Source organism: Pinus tabuliformis, chromosome 5_2 (genome assembly GCF_031772625.1).
Source record: "Pinus tabuliformis cultivar Carrire ecotype Pingquan chromosome 5_2, CPIR1, whole genome shotgun sequence".
Classification (NCBI taxonomy): domain Eukaryota; kingdom Viridiplantae; phylum Streptophyta; class Pinopsida; order Pinales; family Pinaceae; genus Pinus; species Pinus tabuliformis.
The window spans coordinates 60,111,440-60,127,694 of record NC_142306.1 but is presented as its reverse complement, the minus strand read 5'-3'; the positions used below and the strand labels follow the sequence as shown (position 1 = coordinate 60,127,694).

General features: G+C 40.2%; 1 pseudogene; it reads right to left on the bottom strand.

The window, feature by feature from the left end:
- Positions 1-15,516, bottom strand: part of LOC149157541 (callose synthase 3-like) — a 169,829-nt pseudogene extending 154,313 nt beyond the window's left edge.
- Positions 15,517-16,255: the final 739 nt, after the last annotated feature.

Genomic DNA, 16,255 nt, shown 5'->3' with positions numbered 1-16,255 from the left:
ATGATTGATGAGGGAGCTTCCACGTGTATTATGTCGATACAGTGTTGGAGATCGCTTGGTTCTCCTTCACTAGATCAATCCCCAACAATTCTTAAGGCCTTTGATGGCCGTGGGTTTCAGCCTTTTGGCATTCTACAGGATTTTCCTATAGGGGTTGAAGGAAAAACCGTTAGTATAGTTGTGGAGGTGGTTGATGTCCCTCTAGACTACAACCTTCTCTTGGGTCGAAGTTGGTCTTACGCTATGACAACGGTCGTTTCATCGGTCTTCCGACTAATAAAATTTCCACATAATGGCAAGATCGTAACAATAGACCAGATGGATTACTTTTTATCCGACCCAGCCTCTTCAGAGAGTATCCAGCATGTCGGTAAAACGACTATCCCTTATAAGGATGTTGGAGTAGGATTAGTTAAAGATGTCGGTTTACTGGGAACTTTTCCTTTTCCTCCAATCAACGCATTGTATTCATTTGCATCTATTCATATGATTACATCAAATACCATTGTTTATGACAATCCTTGGATCGTTCCTTCTGAATCTGAGATAGACTCATTTGGTGATGCTATGCCTTTGAGTCCATATGAAATTTCCTATGAAGCCGTGCAGTCTTTTACCGACCCGCGTTCAACCAAAATCGACCAAATGAATGTGGTCCGTGAAGAATCACTTTTCACGTCAACCTCGGAGTTAATAGCATTTCCCGAAGTTGTGTCATCTGACGAGCAACTTCGTGAAGTCCTGTGTGTAGACGATTTACCATGGGAAGATCTCCATCACAGATCTTCGTTTTTACCTGAGGATGATCGTTTTGAAAATGATTTCTCATCAATATTTACAGATGAATATATCAAAGAAGCTCAAAATCCAATGAAACATCCTGATTCAGAGCTGAATTTGGGAAACATCTCTCGAACTATTCCCATTGACATTTCAGTCAAGCCCGAATTTTTGAGCACATTCATATAGGTGCCTCGTGTTCAGATGACGAAATTCAGACATACAAGGCCCTATTTCAAGAATTCCGCGACGTGTTTACCTGGTCCTATGAGGAAATGCCAGGAATTGATCCTGCGATTGTTGTTCATGAAATCAAGACTTACCCGGACGCTAAACCCGTCCGACAACGTTTGCGTCAGATTCACCCACAAAAAGCGGCTGCAATTAAAGCAGAAGTCGAGAAGTTGTTGAAAGCAGGGTTCATTTATCCGATCCCGTTAACGGATTGGGTTTCGAATATTGTTCCGGTTAACAAAAAACAGGGAACAATAAGAATATGCATCGACTATAGGGACATTAATCGAGCTTGTCCAAAGGACAACTACCCAACACCCTATATTGATCAAATAATTGACGATTGTGCCGGCAGTGAAATATTTTCCTTTATGGCCGGTTTTTCCGGTTACAACCAAATCAATATTCTACCTGCCGACCAACCAAAAACGGCTTTCATTTTTCCATGGGGGACATTTGCTTATTGCAAATTACCTTTTGGGCTTAAGAATGCCGAAGCAACTTTTCAAAGGGCGATGTCTTATGCGTTTCATGACATCAAACACATTGTGCAACCGTATCTCGATGATTTGCCTGCTCATTCATTACATCGAGCTGATCACCTTGTCCATTTACGAGCAATCTTCATGAGGTGTAAGCATTATCGAATTCGTTTGAACCCACACAAATGTGTCTTTTGTATAGAAGTGGGACGATTGCTGGGATTTGTAGTTTCAAAAGCCGGCATTCGCGTTGATCCCTCGAAGGTAGAAGCTATCATTAAATTGCCTCCTCCTTCGAGTCTTCGCCAACTCCAAAGTTTGCAGGGGAAAGCAAAATTTTTACGACGATTCATTCCTAACTACGCCGAGGTTACAAAGGGTTTTACTCGGTTGTTGAAACAAAATGCTCAATTATTTTGGGATGAGATAGCTCAGAAATCTTTTGATGCACTCAAGCACGCGTTGACCCATGCACCATTGCTGCATCCTCCCAACTACAACCAGGATTACTTTTTGTACCTCGCCGCCGCCCATTCCACCATCGGGATGGTCTTAGTTCAGGAAGACGAATTCGGAACGGAACATGTGATATATTACCTTAGTTGGACGTTAAACCCAACTGAGCTCAAATATTCACATGTGGAGAAATTGGCATTGGCAGCCATTCAAGCTGTCCAACGTTTTCGTCACTGCATTCTACTCCGTAAAACTATAGTCATTTCGGATTGCAACCCTATGATCTACATTTTGACTAAACAATTGCTAGGGGGCAAGTACTCCAAATGGATTGTTATCCTGCAGGAGTTCGACTTGGAGTTTGAGAAATCTAAGTCTAAGAAATCTTTAGTTTTTGCCGAGTTAATGTGTGACTTCCCGCGTGCTGATACGGAAACTGTGGTAGAGGAACCCATTGCAGACGAATCTTTGTTTCTCATCAGCACTTTAGATCCGTGTTATGGAGATATCATCGTCTATCTCCAAACCCAATCCTTTTGGCCCGAAGTTTCAAAGTCGGAACGTCGGAAGATTCGATTCCAGTCCCAACAGTACAAAATTATTGGAGATACTTTTTATCGCCGTGGGGCAGACTTGGTTTTTCGACGTTGTTTAACTCACGAGGAAGCTGAAAGGGTTCTGAATGACTGGCACTCTGGAGCGTGTGGCGGTCATATGTCTGGGTATGCCATAGCCCAAAAGATATTGCACGCTGGCTACTTCTGGCCATCCTTGTTTAAGGATTGTATTACTGCGGTCCGGAAATGCCACAACTGTCAAGTGTTTGATAGCAAGATGCGCGCTCCACCTGCTCCTCTCCACCCTATAATTGCCGTTGGTCCTTTTGCCAAATGGGGTATCGATTTTATTACATGTAACCCTCACTCGGCCCGGGGGGCATGCATATATCATCCTTGCGGTAGATTATTTTACTAAGTGGGCCGAGGCGATGCCTACATTCGAGGCAGACGGCAAGACAGCTGCAATTTTCGTATTCAATCACATTATTGCTAGGTTTGGTGTCCCACAAGTGATAATCACTGACCATGGGCGCCATTTTTGAAACGTTATGATGACAGAACTTACAGGCCAGCTTGGTTTGCATCACGATAGCTCAACTCCTTATTATCCACAAGCGAATGGTCTGGTTGAGTCCATCAACAAAGTTTTAGTTACCATGATCCGACGAATCATTGGTATTCATTGGTCGAATTGGCACAACATGTTATTTTCCGCGCTTTGGGCGTACCGAACCTCGGTGAAAACATCAACAGGGTTCACTCCTTTCCAACTAGTTTATGGTTTGGAAGTTGTGATGCCCATTGAATGCGAAATCCTGTCACTGCAAATGGCCATCAAATTACTTCCAGCTACTTCTGAAGAGGAGAAGCGTTTATTATACTTAGCTCAATTACATGAGACTCGATGTGATGCTGCATTGGTGATCGAGACTCACGCAAAACGTATGAAAGCTCAGTATGATCGAAATGTGACCCCTCAAAATTTTTTGGAAGGAGACCTAGTGCTATTATATGATCAAGCTAACGATAAATTAGGTGTTGGAAAATTCGTTCCTATGTGGCATGGGCCCTACGTTGTCAAGCAAAAGCTAGCAAAAGGGCCCTATGAGCTGGTAGACTTTGATGGGGACTCTTTGGGTAAACCCAGAAATGGACTTTACCTAAAGAGGTATTATGCTTAAATGATGGATATGGAGAATTTTTAGTTAGATTAGATTTTTTCTTTCTAGCTGGTGTGTTTGTTAGTTTAGACAGTGTGCTTAGCTTAGAAAGTGTGTTTTTCATCGTTATTCTGCTTATCTTGGTTTTACGCTTGATGTTTGCAGATGTCGATGCCTCTCCAAACATACATTGGATTTGTTGATGGTGCTTGTCGTAGTACACAGAATATCTCTTCCGCAGCTTGGGTTATCTATTCGCCCTCTGACGAGTTAGTTTCTATGCATGGGGTGAGCCTCGGTCAAACAACAAACAACATTGCCGAGTACAGTGCAGTGATTGAGTTATTGTCTGAATCTATTTCATTTGGGATTCGGAGTTTGATAGTGAGGTTAGATTCTGAACTCGTTGTATTACAGCTTAATAGAGTGTATGCCATTAGAAATCCAGTGTTATTAAGGTTATTTTTGAGAGTGCGTCTCTTGGAATGTGAATTTGATTACATTGAATATCAGCATATTCCAAGGTCTTTAAATACATTAGCAGATGCAATTGCTTCTCGAATGTTAAATAGACATTTGCAATAATCATACATGTAAATTTAAAAACATTTCATCACACATGTTTAACAAGATAAGCCGGTAATAATGATATATATAGATAGGAGTGTGTCAAAAAATACATCATCTTCGATCATAGGTTGAAAAACACCTTATGATCGGCAAAAATGATAAGTACAAAAAACCAAAATGTCACATGTGTCTACAAAAATGACCATCCAATCACTGGTGATGCTCTCTATACGACACCACTTCACGAGCCACCCTACACAAGAACCTCCTAAAAGGTCCTGGGACTGCGACTACATAGCGCTGAAGCCTGATAGGAATATCATCTATAGTAGTCTCTAGTATATCTGCCGTTAGACGCTCTAGATCTTGTTCCAACTCAGCTAAGGTCTCTGTGGCCTCGTCCCGTGGGGCCGATGCCGCTGCAACTGGTAGTCTCCTCTCGAAAGGCCGGAGATTGGCTGGACGACGTGGACCTACATCTGCATTTTGAAAATTATTACTGTCAGTTTTGAGACGATATAAATAACAAAAACAAAATAGATAATTTAAAAACTTGTGAAAAATGAATTACCTGTGTCATCCCATTGTTCTCCCGGTGGAAGAACCATGTCCGGATCTCCACGAAAATCAACTCCGGCATAAGGAAAATCCTGTATAGAAAAGACCTGGTCCTCCAACTAGCGAAAGTACTCCAGAGTAAATCGGACAACCTCTGTGCCCTCATGAGGATGACGGGCCATAACCGCAACCCATTGCATCAATTTAAGCTCTCGGGGAGGCCCAACCTCAACAGTGAGCTGTTGTGGGATCAGCATCAGAACCCTCTCTAAAGCAAAACTCACAACTAAAGGCCCATAACCAAAAGTCTTTAGCTGTCCGTTTTTGGTTCTAGTCAGTTGGCCCTTTAAATTGGCCAACACAGCATCACACCAGTTGAAAATGGTGCCTCGATAGCAATCAATCGCCATCCGCATCTGGGATCCAATGGCAATGTGTAAAGCGGCAACCCCGCAAAGTCTGGTAACTATAAAAGCAATCACCATAAGTTCAGGTCGGGATATAGTTTTGATCTCTATCCCCTTCTCCTGAGACTGAGTGTTACACCACTCTAGTCGGAGACTAGTGATGGACTGGCCACCCGGCCTAGTCCCGAACAGAGTCAAGTGTTCGCCTCTCTTGGGCAAACCAGTGAGGAAGTAAATATATGAGGGCTCTATCTCGAGCTGATGCCCTCCAATGTAAAAGCACTGGTCCTGAACGTTCCATCTCTCTACCAGCCACTCTAGAAAGCGCACATGGGCCCTCATGCTAGGTATGGCCCAGTATTTGTAAAGGCCACATGCCTTCAAAGCATCAATGGACGGTTGATGATTAATGGCGGCCAAATCAACATCTTCGTGCTCTCTCTCATGCCAATCAAGCATGGTGGGCAATCTACACACCAGAAAACATCCATTAGAATCCATGAAATTAAAAATTGTTGGTCCAATTTGGAGAATTTGGGGTTTGTAAACCCTTTGCGCGGAGTACGCACCCCGCCTTTAGGAACAGAGTGTGGGTACGCGGATTCCTTTAAGGCAAGGTGCGTACGCCCGCCATTTTCCCAACTGAGAAAATGTCGGGGTACGCGGGTCACCAGTGGAGCACCTGCGTACCCCGAAAGGCGAATCTTGAAACCCCAAAGCCTCCAAAAAATGACATCTAGGGCCTAAAAACAAATTCTAAATGGATGAAAATGAAGAGGAGGATGTTGTAGAATACCTGAAAGAGACAGCGTTCGATTTCGACGGTCGGATTCTCCGCAATGTCCACGGGAAGTTTCTTGCCAAAAGCCCTTTTTCTCTTCTCAATAGTAAAATGGTAAAAATGAATTGGTAAAAGCCCTTTTTATAGGTTTTTTGGGTAAATAAATGGTAAATTTGTTTATTTTTCACCATGAAAAGGTATTTTTCAAAGTATTTTTATCTATCTTTAAACAGGTATGAGTAATGTGTTGGTTTTTGTGCAGGATAAAAGGACTTTCAGGGAAAATTGTCATTTTTTATAAACAAAAACATCAGAGTCATCTTTAAGCCCTTTTCTAACTCCTAAAACATGAAAAGATTGCCGAGCGTTTCTTTTACACTCGTTAAAATGGAATTAAAAGACGGTCCTCTTATAGCCCTTTTCTGACCGTAAAAACAGGAAAACATTGTCGAATTTTTGTCGTTTCAAATTCGATACTGGAAATAAAACGACGTGTCCTTGATCGCTTTTTACTTTTCAGGTCAAAGACACTAATCATGAAAGTACTCCTTGGTCATAAAGATCAAGCGGTTCTCTCAAGTATTATTTTATACTTTTTCGGGCTTGGGAGACACAAATTTACGAAAAAGGTCAACCCTGGAGTCTTCTTAAGTTTTTTCAGACTCTCTAAAATTGAAAAACGCCGAGTTTCTCCTATACTGGACTCGTTAAAATTTCATAGTAAAGGATCTGTTCGATTACAAACAGGAACGGACCACTCCTTCTTAGTGTTCGAATCTGAACTAAGTTGGACTCATCTGAAGGATGAGCTTATAATCAAGCATATGTTATCCTCCTCAAGCTTGTAAAAAATAAAGAGGTACTTGCCAGAAATGGTGGGGGAAAAGAGAGAAAAATGAGCCTATTTGTTATCCTATGTCTTAGAAAAAACCTTATCACCACTCTTGAACACGACACTTTTTCATTCACCTGGGTTGGGAAATCCTTTGCCTAATAGTTCATCAAACCACATTGAAAATCTTCAGCCGGTTCCGGGTATTAACTTTGGGTCAATTGTCACCAAGCCATCTGTCGTGTCGTTATGTGTTCAAGAGGTCACTGCAAAATACCTATCATCCATTCTGACCATCCCTGAGTCAGTCCTTACAGCTACATTTCTTCAACTTGATCTATGATTTCGTGTTGTGGGCTTGCCTACAACAGGTCGCTTTCTATCGGCATCAGCACATTATCTAGAAAGATGACCTAGAAATCGTCAGTATCTTGAAATCTGCATGCATCAATGGCAGGTTTCTCGCCTTTGACGACAGTTTACATCATTGACTTTCGATCGAAGGATTCCGTGACATGTTCGACATCAACACATTCATTCACATCTCATGGATTGTACTGGGTACTTTGAGAACCATTGACATCACTGGTGGTCTCTCTCACACTTGTTAACAGTTTACATCATCGACTGGTAATCAAGTGGTTTCTACCATGTTCGACATCAACTCATTTATTCGCATGGTTAGAATCGTACTATTTCGGGAAGTAGAAATGAAGACCCTGGATCTAGTTTCCACCATCCAGGCTACGAGGAGTTTTGTATTCATTATATAGTAGACTAATCATAAACAGATGGCTGCGTCCATACTATGTCTACATGAGTCTATGATTATGGTGTACTGTGAAATCATTCCTATATCAGAGCAGTAGTTAGTTTGTTAGTTAAAGTTTTCAATCTGAGTATGGGAATGCCTACCTCAGCGATGATATGATCTTATATATGTATTTTGTGTTGAATATTTGCAGGTTCCAACTGGGCTCTCCACAAGATAATCCTTGAAATGATAAAGTGCTTCACCTTTCCTAGATGATATGAAACCCTAATCTACTACAGGCTTCGCACTTTAGGGGGCAATCTGTTACACTAAAATTTGTCACCATGACTATTTGCAGTCAATATGGCTCCATCAACTGTCATACTGTCCTCCTTGGCAGGTCTTATACCTCTGCTCCTCATGTCAAACTCCAAGAAAGAGAGAAAGTCCTTAAAAAAGTCAATTAACTCTGGTTACGCAGTTTCTCTTAACCTTACCTGCGTGTACGAACCTCAATTTCACAATACCTGTGTACTTGTACGCTCTGTCTGTAAAGGGGTGGGTGCGTACTCCTGTAAAGGTCAAAAGGCGCGAGTTTTACTTCAAAAAAGTTACTTGTGGTCGAATCTAGAGCATTCTAGAAGATGGTTTGACGTGTATTGAGCGCCTCCAGATGGTTCATGCATCCCTATGAAAGAGGAACTTATCCCATCAAGAGGGGAGCTATCCCATTGAAAGAGGGGCTTATCCCATTGATGGTGGACCTGATTAACTTCCTCCAAAGCATTATAAATACAGGCATTGGGCCAGAGGGAGGGGAGGTTGAAAGTTGAACATTCCTAAGGGTAGATGCTGCTGAAATTAGGACTCCCTTATAGAGCTTGAGAGGAGAGATTCCCATCCTTTCTTAGCTTCATTTGGAAGTGGGTGAGCTGATCAAAGTAAAGGAGAACTCTTGTTGGACCCTAGGAGGGACCTGCACAACACCAAGGCACTGGTTGTAATGGTTTCTTTTGTTTCCAATTAATACAATTAAGTTCATTTTTCTCAACAAGTTGTTATATATAATCTGTTTCATATACTCCTTGGTCTTTATGATGAATATGTTCTATTATATGAGTTATTCAGGTGCTATGTAATCGTTTGCTTGTTAGTGAATGCAGGTTTCAAAGAGAAGGAGGATCTCATCTGGATCGGAGAGGCTGGACTGCTACAAACAGCGTTGGACTAAAGGTATGCTTTAAACACCTGGTTGCTTGTATTTTAAATGCATATTTAGGGAAAGATAGTGCTTGATTGTCCTGTTTGTCACTAGAAAGCCTTAGCTTCTAGGGAGGTCGGTTTTGTCCGCAAAATTGACTCTTTCCGCATGACACAAGGCTTTGTAGGTTATGGACAACCACAATTCCAAACTAGTTATCAAAAACCACCTTATACTGGTTTTGTCCAACAACCTTACCAAGGTTACCAAATGCAGATGCCCTATGTTGGTATGCAAAGACCTATTGCACAAGCAATTCCATCCTATCTTGGGTATGCTCCACCTGACTTGAATCGGCAGTTGCCATTTGTAGCAACTTTAGAATTACTAGATTTAAATTGGCTCACTAATGATCCAATTGCATATGCACCTTGGTGGCTAGTGATTCCACATAAATTTCCATCTGACATTCCAAAGTTTAATGGAAATCCAAGAGAAGACCCATCGAATCATGTTATGACTTTTCATTTATGGTGTTCATCCAACACTTTGAATGATGATTCGATCAGACTTCGTCTTTTCCAAAGAACGCTTACTAGTCCAACTACTAAATGGTATATTGAATTACCTAGAGCTTCTTTTGATAACTTCACCATTCTAGCCACTACCTTTTTGACCCACTTCCAGTTACCTATCAGGTACGAGATTGGAACAGAACTCTTGACCAACTTTAAACAGACTACCTCCACTCATATATCAAATCATATTCATGAGTGGCGGCGTTGTCATCAAATGGTTAAGAGATATGTTCCTCATCAGCTTTTAGCTCAGTGGCTCATAAATTCCTTGCTTCCATCAATCAATGAGGATGTGGAAAAAGGAGGAGTTGTCACAGAAGATCAAGTTGTTGCTCATGCCTGATATTTGGATTTGATTTGCACACAATCAAGCATGCTCTATGGTAAAATTCTTGATGCACGTAGACCAGCTTTCAATGTTCTACCACCTCCAAAATTGAGTAGGGACTCTCATGCCGGTGATGACGTATTCAGTTCCTCGAGCACATAAATAGAAAGAGGACCATCCAGTCAAACTCTTGCTATTTCCAGTCAAAATGAAAATCAATCAAAAAACACTCTTGCCTCGAAGATTAATGTTGTGTCATCTAACAAAGGAAAAAATCCAAAGGAACCAGGAGGTAAGAAAAAGGGAAAGAATAAGAAGAAGAAACAGGAGAATTCCACTCTTGAAAAATCATATGAATCCCCTACTGCGGCCAAGAAACCTCGTTATCCATGTTTGATATGTAATGATGAGCATCTTAAAAGAGATTGTCCACATCAATCTGAGGTCTCTAAACTTCTAAAGGCTTCGAATACCTCAGCAATGTTGACAGATCTGTTTCCAACCCCAGAAACACATTTGGTTGCCACTGATAATGCTTCCACATCCCATGTACTCATGTTGTATATCGCAAATATGAAAAATGATGTTTTGGTGTCAACAAGGAATAAATACTATGGAAATTCATCGTCGTCGAATAACCAGGCTACTGATCAACCTAGTACTTCGACCTCGACTTCACCAGAATTTTTTCCACCAATTATACTTGAATTAACAATAAAGGCACCAAAGTGAGTTGTACATAAATCAACATTCAATCCTTGTGCTCATGTAGCTCAAAACTATAATATAGTGGAATATTTGGCTCAATCATCTTCCGCTATGTCGACACTTGAGGTATTGCAAAACCGTCCCTCCCAAGAAGAAGCTTTATTGTTGGCAATAGTTGTAATCAATCCTATGGATTCTAATCTTGTGATTTTTAACCATACAGGATACGCACCATAGTTACCAGTGCAACTAGCCTTCCTAATGCAAGTAAAATATCTCAATAAAAATGTTCACCGAACTATTATTGATGAGGGGGTATCTGCTTGCATTATTTCTTTGAGCTGCTGGAAAACTCTTGGTTCACCACCCTTGTCACGATCACCAACTACATTAAAAGACTTCGATGGAAGAACATACACTTTGTATGGGATTTTGAGTAACCTGCAAGTTGATCTAGGGGGCAAGATAGTAAATGTTGACATAGATGTCGTTGATAGACTCCTTGATTACAACATTTTACTAGGAAGGCCTTGGGTATATGCTATGGTTGTTGTTGTTTCCACATACTTTCAAACAATTGAATTTCCCTTCAAAGGTGGAATAACAATCATTAATCAGCTAACCTTCTTTGCCAATAGTTCACAGACCATAGGAAGCATCCCATTGATACATGGAAATTCACAATCACTTCAAAATGTTGGAGTAGGTCTCCTAAAAGATCCTTCCTTGATGGGTACTTTTACCCTCCCGTCACCATCTGGTTTCGTAGAAGTGGCAAGAGTGGAGATCTGCAACATGATTTCTTCTACATCATCTGAGTTGAAGAAGAATTGCAACTATTTTGAAAGTTATGATTATGGTGAGGCAATGCTACCAAGCACCATTGAATCATTACAACAATCAATTTATTAGGCTTGTGTGGCAAACCCTAATCCGCACTCAACGATTGCATGCGTATATAGGTCTTTAGAGTATGGCACCTCTTCGGATCCTTTTTTGGGTATACATTTTATGAAATAAGGAATCGTACAATCAGTGATGATAGGAGAGACATCGTGGGAAGATTATCATCATCATTCCCACCTTCGAGATGACAATTAAGATTATTCAAATGAACTCAATCACCATCAATCGTTGATTTCTTGTCAAATTCTATAAATACTGTAGATTCTGAGTGTAATCTATCTAACATAGAAGAAATAATTTCTGTAAAAATTCTGACCAAGCTTAATATTGTAGAAAATATGCATGTCTGCAAATATTGTTCTCCATTAGAACTAGATAATTACTATGCTCTTTTTCACGAATTTCGAGATGTATTTGCATGGTCTTATGAGGAAATGTCAGGCATTGACTCAAGCAGTGTTGAACATGAGATTAAAATGTACCCTGATGTCAAACCAGTCAACAATGGCTTCAACCTATTCATCCTGAGAAACTTGCTGCCATTAAATCAGAGGTTGAAAAAAATTTGTGTGTTGGCTTCATTTTCCCTGTACCTCTCACTGATTGGGTACCTAATATTGTTCCAGTGATGAAAAACGAGGGAAACTTTGAGTGTGCATCGATTATACGGATGTAAACCAAGAATGTCCATAGGAAAAATATCCTACACCTTTTATCGACCAAATTATGACGAATGTGGCAAATGCAAAATCTTTTCATTCATGGATGGATTTTCTAGCTACAATCAAATCAATATCCGCCCACAGGACTAATAAAAAACTACATTTATATGTCTGTGGGGCACATTCACATCTCGAAAACTACCCTTTGGTTTGAAGAATGCAAGGGCTACATTTCAGAGGGTGATGAATTATGCCTTCCATGACATCAAACATATTGTTCAACCATATCTTAATGATCTGCCTGCTCATTCGCAAAAACAGACTGATCACCCGCAACATTTGAGAGAAATATTTTTATACTATCAACACTACAAAATAAGACTCAATATGCACAAGTGTGTGTTTTTTGTTGGCTCTGGTCAATTTCTCGGATTCGTAGTTTTGAAAGACAGAATTTGATCGATCTCATAAATGTTCGGGAAATTCTTGACATGCCTCCACCTTTAAATTTGTTATAGATTCAGAGACTTCAAGGGAAGGCAAACTTTCTGAGGAGGTTCATTCCAAATTATGTTGAATTAGATAAAGGTTATACACTTCTATTGAAGAAACGGGTATCCTTCCATTGGGACCAAGTTGTGCAACCTTCTTTTGATGCTCTCAAAGATTCCATGATTAAATTATCATTAATGTATGCCCCAAACTATCAAAAAGACTTTTACTTGTATCTTGCCATACAACCATTGGTATGGTTTTAGTGTAAGAGGAAAGTGGAATTGAACACCCTATATATTATTTGAGTCGCGATCTTAATGATACAGAAAGTAAATATTCGTATGTTGAAAAGTTAACCTTAGCAGCTGTTCAAGCTGTGCAGAGATTTCGACATTACATCCTCCTTTGGAAAAATATCGTTATATCAGATTTCGACCCTATGACATACATATTGTCACGTCAATTGCTAGGGGGAAAATATTCTAAATGGATAGTTATCTTACACGATTTTGACTTGGAGTTCATCAAATCCAAATCAAAGAAATATCTCGTCTTTGCTAAGCTACTTTGCGATCTTCCCTCGACCTCCAATGATTTAACATTAGAAGCATCAATCTTGGATTAGTCTTTGTTTCTGATAACGACAAGTGATCCATGGTATGGAGATATATTGGTCTATCTCTAGACCCAAGCTTTTAGGACTAATACCTCTCGCTCTGAATAGTGACATACTCAATACCAAGCCAAAGATTATCTGATCATTGGTGATACACTTTATCATCATGGTGTCAATACAATCTTACATAGGTGGCTTACTCATGAGAAGGCCGAAAAATCTTTGAATGAATGCCATTCAGGTGCTTGTCGGGGGCATTTATCTGGTTAAGCAACTGGACAAAAAATCCTACGAGTTGGTTATTTCTAGCCATCTATATTTAAATATTGCATACTTGATGTTAGAAGGTGCCATGCTTGTCATATTTTTTATTGTAAAGCCGTATTACCACCTACACCACTGCATCTAGTCGTTGTTGTTGGCCCATTTACAAAATGGGGCATTGATTTTATGACATGTAACCCCACCTCGGCTGGGGGGCATGGCTATATTATAGTTGTTGTTGAATATTTTACCAAATGGGTTGAGACGATGCCTACATTGAACAACAGTGGTGAAACAACTGCTCGTTTTTTTTTAACCATGTAGTTTCCAAGTTCGGTGTGCCACAAGTTATAGTTACAGATCATGGGTCACATTTTTGCAATCACATGATGATCGAGTTAACTACCAAATTAGGACTGTCTCATGATAGTTCTACTCCATATTATCCGCAACCTAACGGACAAGTTGAGGAAATCAACAAAATCCTTAAGCGCATGTTGCAAAGTATTATCGAAGTCCATAAATGATATTAGCATTTATCATGTACTTAGTTCTGTGGGCATATCGAACCTCGGTGAGAAATGTGACCGGATTTACGCCTTTTTAGTTGGTGTATGGTTTGGAAGCAGTCTTACCAATCCAATGTGAAATCTCATCCCTCAAGCTCGCAACTGACCTGCTACCCGATACTTCTGAAGAAGAAGAACGTTTCTTGGAATTAATCCATCTGGATGAAACCCGTCATGATGTCTCATTGGCTAACGAAGCACATCATCAAGGCACAATATGAAAAGAATGTTAAGCCTCGTGTCTTCTTAGAAGGTAACCTGGTCTTGCTTTACGATTAGGATTTTGACAAACTAGGAGTAGGGAAGTTTGAACCATTATGGATGGACCCTTATATTGTTAAATGTGTGTTGACAAAAGGAGCCTACGAGTTAGTCGATTATGATGGGATTCCATTGTCGTAGCCCCGAAATGGTTTGTATCTTAAACATTACTATGCTTAATTAAGTGTAGTAAAACTCACTGTACATATGCTTTGATTTCATTTTTGCGTGTTAGTTTCATTTTAGAGTTTTTATTTGGTTAGGTAATCCACCTCACATTGGTTTCATATGTCAAAATTTTCGAATCCATTTGTTGGGTATGCCGACAGAGCTAGTCATAGTATGTAGAACTTATCTTCTGCAGCATGGGCCATTTTCACTTCAAGCGGAATGTTAGTGAGTTTCAGAGGGATATGTATTGGTCGATTGACAAACAATATCACTGAGTATAGTGTGTCGATTGAACTCCTCTCTGATGCCATTTCACATGGCATACGCCAAATCATTCCTAGGGTAGATTCACAACTTGTCATTCTACAGCTTATTGGCATCTATTTCATCTGAAACCTAGCTATTCATCGCATGTTCCTTAGAGTTCAAATTTTGGAAATACATTTTGAATTCATTCAGTATCAACATATTTCTAGAAATTTAAACACATTAACCGACTCTCTAGCAAACTATGTGTTGAATAGACATTTCCAACATATGTAAAGAAAGCATTTTTCAAATCACATCATCATTTGAACAGGATTTCATCACTTAACCACAATCAAACTCCGAAAGTCAAATAGATAGTTGTATATAATTTTTTACAAATAATTTTTTTCCAAGACAAAATCGGTCATCTGACCCAAAAAACTCAAAAATGAATGCAGAAAATATCCTAGACTAGTGGTGCTAATGATAACAGGTCACCGCTTGTGCTATCATACGCAGGAGCCTCGTCCAAAGACTCGGCACACTAGTGGTATGGAACTGCAGTCTCATGGGTAACTCATCAATCCGAACATTTGGAATACCAAGGGTTTAGCCCTCTACATGATCTTGCAACTGAGCCAAGGTCTCTACTATGTCCAAATCTCTAAGAACTGTCCTCCCAATAGCTCTCTCCACTAGCGCATCTGCTTCCCATGGGCGTACCATAGGTCAAACGGGTCCAATATCTGCATACATATACGACTTCATTTAGTCTTTGTAATAATAAAAACACACAAAAAAAAATGAAAACTTAAAAAGAAAAGTGTGGTCAAATCAATTTACCAATGGCACTCCACTCCACCCCAACTGGCAATACCAGATCTGGATCACCACGGAAGTCCATCCCAGCATATGGATATTCTGTGAAGCCCATATCTTGATGGTCAAACCACTCGAAGAAAGTGGAGGAAAATGAGATTAGTGACTGGCTAGCATGCTTAGCCATAAGGTCTACCCATCGCTACATCCGTGGGTCTCTAGGTTAGGTACTCCCAGAGAAATGTGTTGTGTTTACATAAGTGAGATTCTTTTCAAGGCGAAGGAAATCAAAATAGACCCATAACCAAATTTTTTTGTCTTTCCAGCCTTCACCTTGGTCAGTTGTTCTCTCATAGATGGAAGAATTGCCTCACACCAGTTGAATACCTTTAGTTCCAGACATTCCAAGTCACACTGCATATAAGATCTATTTGAAAAATGTAAAGCTGCACTGCTAGCCAATCTAGCAAGGGTAAATAGAATAGTTCTCAAAGGTTGATCACTAAAATCTCGGATATCAATCTTTCCATCTCTGTTGGGTTGAGATCCTTCTCGACAGAACTGGCGAATATAATCTCTCATTGATTCACCTCCCCTGGTGAGTCCTGATAGTGAAATAGGGGCACCCCACCTCGATAAACCCATCAGAAAGTAAACATCCTCGACGGTAAAGGGGATTTCTTTACCCCTAATATGAAAAACTTGGTCGGTAGGGTCCAAAGAACGAACAAGATACTATAGCAATTCCATTTGTCGCTGCATGCTGGATAAGCGAAAGAACTTTAGCAACGCACAGTTCTTTAAGGCATCAATTGTGCCCTGGTCATTTAAATCAATCATGTCTTGTTCTTCAT